Source organism: Gasterosteus aculeatus, chromosome 15 (assembly GCF_964276395.1).
Source record: "Gasterosteus aculeatus chromosome 15, fGasAcu3.hap1.1, whole genome shotgun sequence".
In the NCBI taxonomy this organism is placed as follows: Eukaryota; Metazoa; Chordata; class Actinopteri; order Perciformes; family Gasterosteidae; genus Gasterosteus; species Gasterosteus aculeatus.
The window spans coordinates 68,976-79,106 of record NC_135703.1 but is presented as its reverse complement, the minus strand read 5'-3'; the positions used below and the strand labels follow the sequence as shown (position 1 = coordinate 79,106).

Sequence of the window (10,131 nt, the reverse complement as noted above, 5' to 3'; positions counted from 1 at the left end):
CTAATGCAATATAAATGAGTATCGTGTAATTTTTGTCGTGCTCGCCTAGTCATGTCGGTTTAACGTCTTCTCACGATGTGGCGCGTGAACTACAGTAGAAATGCGTGAGGCTTCAGAACCTGCGATGAGTTTATTACGTTAGACGCGTTTGTGACGGAGCGTCTCATCCAGCGAGGAAACGCTGCCTGCCGTCGCCAGAGAACAGAGCAGAAAGGTCCGACGGTCTTTAAACGCGTCTTCATGTTTCTGTGAAGCAGCGCGGCTTCAGCCCGCTAACAGGCAGCTAAACAGACCGCTGAGCTAAACTAACGAAGCCACGTTCAAACTCACCGAAGCGTTCTGGGTTCGTGGATGACGTCATGACGCGTTAACATCCGCCGTACTTTGTCTGTCAGCTGCGTGAGAATTTAGGGGGAAAAGTATCGTGACTTCGTTCGTCTAACGAAAGTTAGAATAGATTTAGTCCGTTTTTATTTTTTAAGATCGTCTCGTCTTAGTCATGGAAAAAAGGTTAAACATTTTTTGTCAGTTTTCCAAGGTTTAAAATAAGCTATGCAAAGTAGTCAAATCTGCATACGGCGGTGCATTAGTACCATTTCTCAGCGAGGGCAAACAAAGAAAACTGGCAAGCTGAGACAAAGCAGAACTATTTGCACAATCGGATTCTAAAAGCTGAGAAAAGCCGCTTCCCAGACATTCTGTGAATAAATGAGTGGCGGCAGAGCCCGTGATGAGGGGGAGAGATGGCGATGTTTAACCGTGTCTTAAAAGTGTCCTAGTGTTTCACCATTGTTTTACCGCTGTTTTGTTGTCCCATTATATTTAGGTGTTGTACTTGAAAGTAAATAAAAGCGGGGGGGGGGGGGGGGGTGAATAGAAATTGTAAACATGTTATGCTATATTTATAGTGCTGTACTTAACGCTGACTTCGACCATTACCTCTCTGTCCTCCTCGTTCCCTAACAATGTCCAGACTGTGTTCAGTAGTTGTACTGTCCTGGCTATGACTTGATGTAGCCTAATTGATGTCCATTGATGTGTGTGTCTGTGTGATTCAATTTTTGATTGTGGGGTATGGGATGGAAATAGTTAATATGTCACTCATAATTAATTCTATTTGGAAAAAAATGTGTATCCGATAAGAGCTCATTCTGATTCACAGTATTTGAATGACTAATGTCTTGCAATGTGTTGGTCTTTTCCTGTCTGTCAACCCAAGGACACTGACCCAGAAGAGGAGCAGACGAAAGGCCTCATTGTGGGTATCCTCACTGTGTTGGAGGATGATAACAGCGCAGCGCCTCAAAGTGTCACAAGTGTTGCTGTTGTTGTGGAAGAAGAGATTGTCCTTCAAGATCTCCCTGACCTGCCAACTGCTTTTGCTTACCTCTTTGGACTGATCTATACTTTAAACTTTAAGTACCCAAAGGATCTCAGGTACACATTTGAAACTGTTCACAGGGTTATCATGGATCTTGGTACAGACGTCTCTGCAAGGGTCAAATCCCTCAAAAACAAACTCCTTCAGTGAATCCACAAGTTAACTGATAATGTTGGATCTGGAATTGTTTCCTTCTGAAAGTTCCCTTCTGTCCAGCCAACATTAATTTACTCTTGCTGTTACTCACTCAACTGTTATGTACCTCAATCTCCCACTCTTAATTTATTTTGCACTATTGGGTTTTTCTTTAACACGTTACATTACATGTCATTTAGCGGACGCTTTTATCCAAAGCGACGTACAATAAGTGCATTCAACCATAGGGTACAAACTCAGGAGAACAAGAAACAAGAAAGTGCAATTTCCTCAAATAAGCCAATTTACAATTTGCTATAGATGAGTGACGTTACAAGTACAATTTAAGTGCTACAATTTGTTAGTCTTAAATTATAAAAAATTAGAATTAAATAGAGTGACAATTTAACATTAGCATCCATTCTAAAATCCTAATCTCGTAATTCTTGTTGTTCTGGGTCTGTTCCCTCTGAATGCAGTTTGGATAAAAGCATCAGCTAAATGAAATGGAATGTAGAGGGATTGTGCCAAAGTGAAAATGTATGTGGCTCCATCTGCTGGACGTTTTATTTTTATTTTTTTTATTACCAATTTTTCTATTAAATATGTCCAGTCAGTTTACAAGAATAAAACTAAAGTTTAATATAGGAGTCCTGCAATGCGTCTGATTTAAGAAAGGTGCAGATTGCATTTCATATTTGAGGCTTTAGATTGGGCTGCTGTTGAACTTTATAGTAATATTTATTGGATCATCAATATTTATATATAATTTTATATATATATATATATCAAGATAAAGATTACCTGCATTTTGAGGAGGAGAGCAGTTATCCACATTTAATCTTTCTAATAATTGTAATTGTGTATCAGTACACCTAAAATGGGTAACGTTTAGTCAATGAATTATAAAACTAGCTTGTGAAGAACGGAGCAGTCATGACTAAATGTGTGAGAAAGAAGCAGATTTGAAACCAGTTGTAATAAAAAGATCACGCAGAAATGTCTAATGCAGCTTCTTTTAGTAACAGGTAGTCTTGACACTTTGCATTCCAGCATCATAATCACCTATTATTACTATTATCATATGTTATCTGAATAATCAAAAAGCTTCAGTGGACAGGTGATTAAGACAGATTGATGTAATAAATATCTTCTGTCATTTATTGTGCGTCTGTAGATATTAAGGGTTTCATTTCAGTTTCCTCGCAGGATTTAAGGCTTTTACACAGCCAGGTCAACATTTAATTATTGAAGAAATATTGTTATTGCGACCACCGCTACCACAGGGGTGTGGTTGACCAAAGCAGACAAACCAAGGCAAAGTATTCCCCGAGAGTAATACATTTATTTTAATATTGGTCTTAAAATATCAGTGATACGAAACTAATTTATTAAAACAATTCCAATTAAAACAGCTTGGCTGTAGTGGGCCAAGAAGGGAGGGGGAAAACGGGCTCTGGGACAGGACCGTAACTGGCGCCACTGCTCCGCACACACCAAACAATATGAATCAAAACCATAAGCATGAAACTAAGAACAATGCGTAAAACAAGAGAAAATACTGTCAAACGCACAACTGAAAAATGCAAGGAGCAAGTGAGAGGCCCAGTCACCAGCCCCACCACTGTCCGGTTGCCACGTTGCTGCCACCCCCAAGGACTCCTGAACAGAAACAAAGACCCAGATTTAGTAAATACAGTTTTGTGCAAAATAACCTTTTGGAGCAGGAGTTTAACTATTCAATTGGTTCTGTCTGTGTCGCAATCTGTGAGACAAACCGTGTTAGAAAACCAATTGGTGATACAGAGCCACATTCTTGTGCCTGAAGGAAAGAGGTTTACTATGGGACCCACTCAAATGTAGCGGAACCAGTGTAATATACACTCCACCAAAAGAATAGTAATTAATGTCAATATATTTCAATTTTAAAGTATTTGCTGCAAATTCTGCATTCTGCAAATGTGCACCTTTCCCTTTCTGAGAGACATCAGTTTCAGATTGCAAGTGCAAGTGCACATCATTTACACCCATGTAGCTTTACCCGACCTCCATTGGAAGTGACAAATGTTTCCACTGTTTAAATGTATGTTCTTAACAAAGAGATCTCAAATACTGTAAAACAAAAGTCTTCAACTATGGCCACTGGCGAGCTTGGCCAAAAGTGGGATATATAATGGAGTAAACTACAAGTGTGGGATGATTTTGATCCATGGCTTATTGGGTTGCACTGCGAGAGTTTGCCGAAATGATCTAAATGGTAATACTGCAAGACAAGTTCATCTTTGTTGTCAAGAAGCTCAGCCTGTAAGATTATAGATGAATGATTTAAGTAATGAATAATCTTTTTGGAAATGTGTAGCCAGTGAGGAAATGTCCCTCCTAAGCTACTGTAGGTTCAGGAAGGCCTTGGTACCGCCTACTTCCTGGTTTACCCATTAGACAGGGTATAAAAGCTGCACATGATGAAGCTGCATCAGTGTGATTGTCCCTTTCTTTGTTGGAGTTTGGCTTGAGAATCCAGTAAGTGGGTAAGTGTTTCTATTCTCCCTCCAGTCCAGGCTGTTATGGGAAGCCACTGCAGTTTTGCTTTATACTGTTTTGTCTTTCTTTATTTGAGTAGTATTTGTTTGGTTACCTTAGAATCCGGAAAATTACTTTTTGTTAAATTTTGTTCTTTTTAGGTGTTGAGGCTCAACCGCATGGCTGCCCAGATGGTGGTGAGTCTGGTGACTGGGCCCCTCACCTGCTCTCCATATTCTCAGTAGTTTTGGTTTTTTTTTTTTTTTCAGTAATGGTGAATTTTGATGGGTTTGTGTGTGGCCTCTAAGCCGGTGAGGGCCCTGTCCCCCGCTGCAGCCTAGTCACCAGTAACACAATTTGTTTTGAAGCCCATTTTGTTGTTGTTTTAATTCCTAGAGACACCTGTTGGGTCACCTGTTGATCCGTGCTTGTTTAATAATATATGAGGAAATAAATCACCCTGTGCTACCGGGGGTTACAAATGTCTTTGCTACAATTAAACAACTCTTCTCATGATTTAATATGCACACTATGCCTTAGCTAAAACTAATGCATTCAAATGCAACAGTTCAACTATTTCTCCCTCATTCTTCCATTTTGGTGAAGTAGACCGACCAAATAGAAATTGGCCAGTGGTACTCCTAGAGGCTATTTCCACATAGTTGAACTTTACTAATTGCTTGTGGTCTCTTCTCAGACTGCTATGGCTGGTTCGACACCTGCAGAATCAAGGTGATTTTGGGAGCGCAGCATGGGAAAACTGACTCTTCCAAAGTCACTAGATTATCGTCACAGCAAGATGAGGACAAACCAGGTTAAAGGAGAATCTGACTGCGATACATGGACGAAGTTGGCCAATTTCTTTTAATCTCAATTCTACCACTGAATTTGAGGACTATTAAGCTGCCAAACTGGTAAGTGGATGTGTAAAATGTTTGACCTTTTCGTGGATTGCCCCCATGACAACTATAATTAGTAACAGTCTTATGAATTGTAGCTGATTTCATTTTTGTTGAATATTGTCTTGTCATTTACTCATTTCAGTTTGTTCAATATGTGTTTGAAAAGAAACCTGGTGGTGCCATAGAGTACAAACAAAAGGTATGACTGACTTGAGTGAACTACACTACCACAGACTCGTATCTCAAAATGCAAGCTTTTTTATGTATGCACATGCATGTAGTGGCAGTAATTGCTTTTAAAATAAGTATTTGTTGCGTCAATCTCCGGTCACAAGCCGCACAGAGAACTCAAGGCCCATATCCACCCCGGACAGTCGAAGCGCACCCAGACTGCAGGGGGCGACGATGCGGCTAATGGAGATTCCACCCACAGGAAGTGCCTGCGTACGAACAGGAAGCGCATGGCATAAAATGTTTGTGCAGAGCTCCGATGGCCCTCTCACTCGGCCCTGAGGAAAAGGACACTGTGGCCACGGGCTCTAATCTCCCAGAGACGCAACTGGTAGGACAGTATGATTTATTGTTGTTCATGCTTTGCTTTACTTTGTGAAATGTGTCATTTAAATTAAGTAATGAAGACTTCTCCTAGGTTTATCTGAATAATTTTGGTTTGGGAATTCAGTCGCATTTATTACTTTAAGAAAGTTATTATCGAAATGTACTCTACTAATTCATGGGTTTTGCTTTGTTTGAAAGGTTATCAACCTGCTCTGTTCTTTGTCCGATTCACCAAACTACCCTTAAGAGGAATAAAGGATCAAAAAATCAACAGTTCTCGAGTTGTCCTTTGCGTCCACCGGAGAGAAAGCTCTTTCCAGTTTGGGCAGAGCCGTGGTTAATCAGGAAAAACACACGAAACTTGACAGTATTTAAAGAACTATATATATTGTCCTTTTAACTGAAAGTGAGTTTATTTGCAAAATATATCTCATATGGGGGGGTTGCTAAAGATGTTAGAGTTACTTCTTTTTTTTTTTCTCGCAAAAATGTTTTGTGGTTGAAGCTGGGTATAAATAATTGAAAGTGGATTAATATAATGTCGATGTGTTTTGGAATCTTGTAGGACACCACTGCAATTGCTGATTATGGACTGTCTACTTTAAATGACCGCACAGTCCAGATCAAAGGAGGCTTATGGGGAGCAGATGGGCGGGGCCTGAGCTCTTCATGCAGGTATTGTTTTTGTAATGCTTGTCGTGGCTCTGCTAAAATGTCTAATTGTATTCCATGCCAGAGTTTCTGTTCTTCCAATATGTAGCGGTCTGTCTTGCAGAACTATTTGGACCCTTAATTTGCTGTTTGCCAATAGTTCAAGAATGTGTTTGTATTTCTAAATGTTATCGTGTGTGCAAGGAGATGCCAACTTGTCAATTTTTTTTTTTTTTTTTTCCTGAATGAGTTGCTAAAGTGTTGTGATTTCACGCCAGACTGTCCAGAGATCGCCACTGCCTCGAGGATCCCCAGAAGTGGTCAAGCAGTTTCAGCCTCCTGTGACAGTAGAAATTACCAGCAGTCTTGAGTGAACGGTACGACTTTTTTCAGGTCTAATAAAACGTTCTCTTGCCAACCATCAAGAGCCTGACTGTTGCATAATGTGTTAACTGAATCTTCTAATATGTAGTTGTATGTCCTGCACTATGCCACCCTCTTTAATTGCTTCATTTAATATTTGCAGTTTCCCTGTATGTGCAAAAATCTGCCATCAGTGTTCGGAAAACATTCCGGTTGGGTAAAGTAGTTCTGTGATTCCACGCAGGACGGTCCAGAGAAGACAACAGAGTCCTGCCTCGGGGTCCTAGGAGTGGCCAAGTGAGTTCAGCCTGCTGTGAAAATTGCCTGCGGAATGAGTTAGAGGTAAGACCCTTTATCAGTACTGCTTTTGTCATGCAGGCTGTGTGAAGTCTAATACAATGTTCTGTTAGAATGCCTGACTGTTGATTGGTTAACTGCAACTGCTGTGAATATGTACTGAACTAATCCAGTCTCTACTTTTTTCTCGGTGTAAAAGATGCATTCTTGTCAGTGTTTAAATATTTCCCGTTTGCTAAAGTACTTTTGTGCTACCACACAGGACGATTCAGAGAACACAACAGGCTCCTGCTTCAGGGGCAAGCAGCTTTAGCCTCCTGTGGAAATTGCCAACTTTGCGATTTGAGTAACAGGTAAGACTTTTTTTTCCCCCAGTAATGGTCATCATGCAGGCTGTGTGACAGGTATAGAAAAGTGTTTGTAACTGTACGATTGCATAATGTGTTAACTTGCAGTGCTTCTTGGCTTTGGTTGCATGTCCTGAACTATTCTGTTTTAGGAATGTGTATTGCTAAATGTAAACCTGCAGGTGCAAGAGATCATGTCAGTGTTTCAAGACTTGAATGGATGAGTTGGGTAGTGTTATTTCTTGCAGGACGATAGAATACAACCTTCTACAGGCTTTTCCAAATCATCGACCGGCTGACAGGATTTGGCAGAAGGTAAGACCTGTTGTGTGGGCTAGGGTTAGCGGGGGCTAAGTGTGGGCTAGGGTTAGCGGGGGCTAAGTGTGGGCTAGGGTTAGCGGGGGCTAAGTGTGGGCTAGGGTTAGCGGGGGCTAAGTGTGGGCTAGGGTTAGCGGGGGCTAAGTGTGGGCTAGGGTTAGCGGGGGCTAAGTGTGGGCTAGGGTTAGCGGGGGCTAAGTGTGGGCTAGGGTTAGCGGGGGCTAAGTGTGGGCTAGGGTTAGCGGGGGCTAAGTGTGGGCTAGGGTTAGCGGGGGCTAAGTGTGGGCTAGGGTTAGCGGGGGCTAAGTGTGGGCTAGGGTTAGCGGGGGCTAAGTGTGGGCTAGGGTTAGCGGGGGCTAAGTGTGGGCTAGGGTTAGCGGGGGCTAAGTGTGGGCTAGGGTTAGGGTTAGGGTTAGCGGGTTAGGGTTAGGGTTAGGGTTAGGGTTAGCGGGTTAGGGTTAGGGTTAGGGTTAGGGTTAGCGGGTTAGGGTTAGGGTTAGGGTTAGGGTTAGGGTTAGGGTTAGGGTTAGGGAATAAATAGTTTTGGATGGACCTGCGAGCAGGACCATCTGTGCACTGTCCAGCACTGCCTCACAGCCCGCAGCTCTTAGTCCTCATTTAAGCCCTTAGGGAACCTGGTGTTTAATTTATTGATCCAGCCCCTCTCCGCTCTCCTCCTCTGGGGAGCGCTCCATCCGGGGTTCATCTGGATCACACACACAGAAACAGATTTCCAACTGTGCGAAATAAAATGTGCCACAAGTGGCGTCAGTGTTTTTTTCTTTTTAATGATGTTGTGTTTGTGTTGTGTGAAGCGGGTCGCGATGGTGTTCCCCGTCTCCCCCACATATTGTAATCCACATTGTGCACACGTGATGAGGTAAACACAGTTCTTAGACTTGGTGTTTCCCCTGGCTGAGTTCAGGAAAACGTCTCCCGTGCTGTGGCTTTGCAGCCATTTTCTGTGTTTAAAAAAGACATCACTCTGACCTCTCCCCTTAGTGCTGTGCAGAGGTTTTAATTTGGCCTTTACCAGATAATCCAGTAGATTCTTGTTTCTCCTGTAGGCCGGGATGATCCTGTGGTCCTGCAGGACAGAAGACCCTGTGGTGTGGGAGAGGAATCTCCTTCTGCATCCTCTGACCAATGCCATAGTAGAAGGTGAATATGTGGTGACAAAGGGGAGACTGGAGCCCACAGTAATAGGCTTCTTCTCTAGAAATGACCTCTGGCATTTTCTAAGAAAGGTCCTAGAGTACCCCCTGGTGGACAAAGCGTGAAAGAGCACCCCGACTGCAACACGGAAATCCTCCTCTCTGCTGCATATTCTGTGAAACCTCAACAGTTGGGATTTGATTAAGCCAGCATATGTGTGCTTTGGGTGGAAGCTGGTCTTGAAGAGCAGAGCATGTGTGTCTGTCTCCTTAAAAAATACCTTAATGTCCAATGTGTGGGTTTCCTTAAATGTGTTACTTTTAAACGTTGTGGTGTCCAGAAAGTCAACAGAAGTCAAATTGTCGGTGGATTTAATTTTAATAGACTGATTGTGATTGTTGAGGGTGCACAGAAACACTTCAAAATCCTCCCTCGAGTGGGGCCACACACCCCAGATGTCGTCCAAATATCTATAATAATGCAGTGGCTTTTTAGGACATATTTTCAGGACTGATTCCTCCCACTCAGCCATAAAAATGTTAGCGTATGCAGGAGCAAACTTCTTCCCCATCGCTGTACCCTTGATTTGAAGGAAAAATTCCCCATTAAATTCAAAATCATTTTGGGTCAGATTGATCTCCAGTAACTGTAATAATTCTTTTTCTGGTCGCTTTTTGTCGGGGTGTTTCCGAAATGAATTCTTAACGGCCTGCATGCCTTCTTTAATGTCAATGTTTGTATAGAGACTATCAATATCTATGGTGAATAAAATTGAGTTGTCCGGAATGCGGAGTCTTTTAATTATCTCTACAAAGTGGTACGTGTCCTTTATGTAACTCGGGTGTGTGGTCGACAGAGGATTCAAAAAGTGGTCGAGGTACTCTGCAGTGTGATAAGTCTCACTGCTGCAGTCAGACACGATGGGCCTGCCGGGAGGGATTTCATGTGGTTTACTCCACTTGGCAGGGTCCTTGTGTATTTTGGGCAGCATATAGAATAATCTGGCTCTAGGTACAGCGTCACCCATTAAATAATGCTTTTGTTTCAGATTAATAAACTTCTTCTCATGTAGAGTTAGGATGATTTTATTTACAATCGGGACAGTGTTTGGATAAATGGGGTGGGTCAATTTGGTGTAGTATTTGGGATCATTAAGCTGTCTGTAGCCTTCCCATAAATATTGCTCCCTGTCCAAGATCACTATAGAGCTGCCCTTATCTGCTGGTTTAATAACTATGTGTTTGTTATTAACTAGTTCATCAAGTGCCCGCACTTCCTCCCTACTGAGGTTAGGAGGCACGTGATGAATTTTGAAGCGTGTGTTAAAATACCGAATGTCTGATTGTATTAGAGCAGTTATGGTGTGTGGTATTTGTGCCTGTACAGGAGCCCAGGACGATTTATAAATGAACGGGAGTCGTTCACACTCTCTCGAGTTTTCAAAATAAGCCGCCAGCTTTAACCTCCTGTGATACTGCTGTAGATCAAAGCGGCTCTGCTCTAC

The 10,131-nt window shown here is 42.2% G+C and overlaps 1 long non-coding RNA gene across 2 annotated transcripts; it reads left to right on the top strand.

The window, feature by feature from the left end:
- The first annotated feature begins 5,376 nt into the window (after positions 1-5,376).
- LOC120820802 (uncharacterized) lies at positions 5,377-9,436 on the top strand. 2 transcript variants are annotated; one of them, XR_013452692.1, is made up of 7 exons: positions 5,377-5,500; positions 6,062-6,171; positions 6,426-6,524; positions 6,755-6,852; positions 7,070-7,160; positions 7,403-7,469; positions 8,540-9,411. It is a non-coding gene; the product is annotated as an uncharacterized LOC120820802 (long non-coding RNA). The 2 variants fall into 2 exon arrangements; XR_013452693.1 differs by having other exon boundaries at positions 5,385-5,500; positions 7,388-7,469; positions 8,540-9,436.
- The last annotated feature ends 695 nt before the right edge of the window (positions 9,437-10,131 follow it).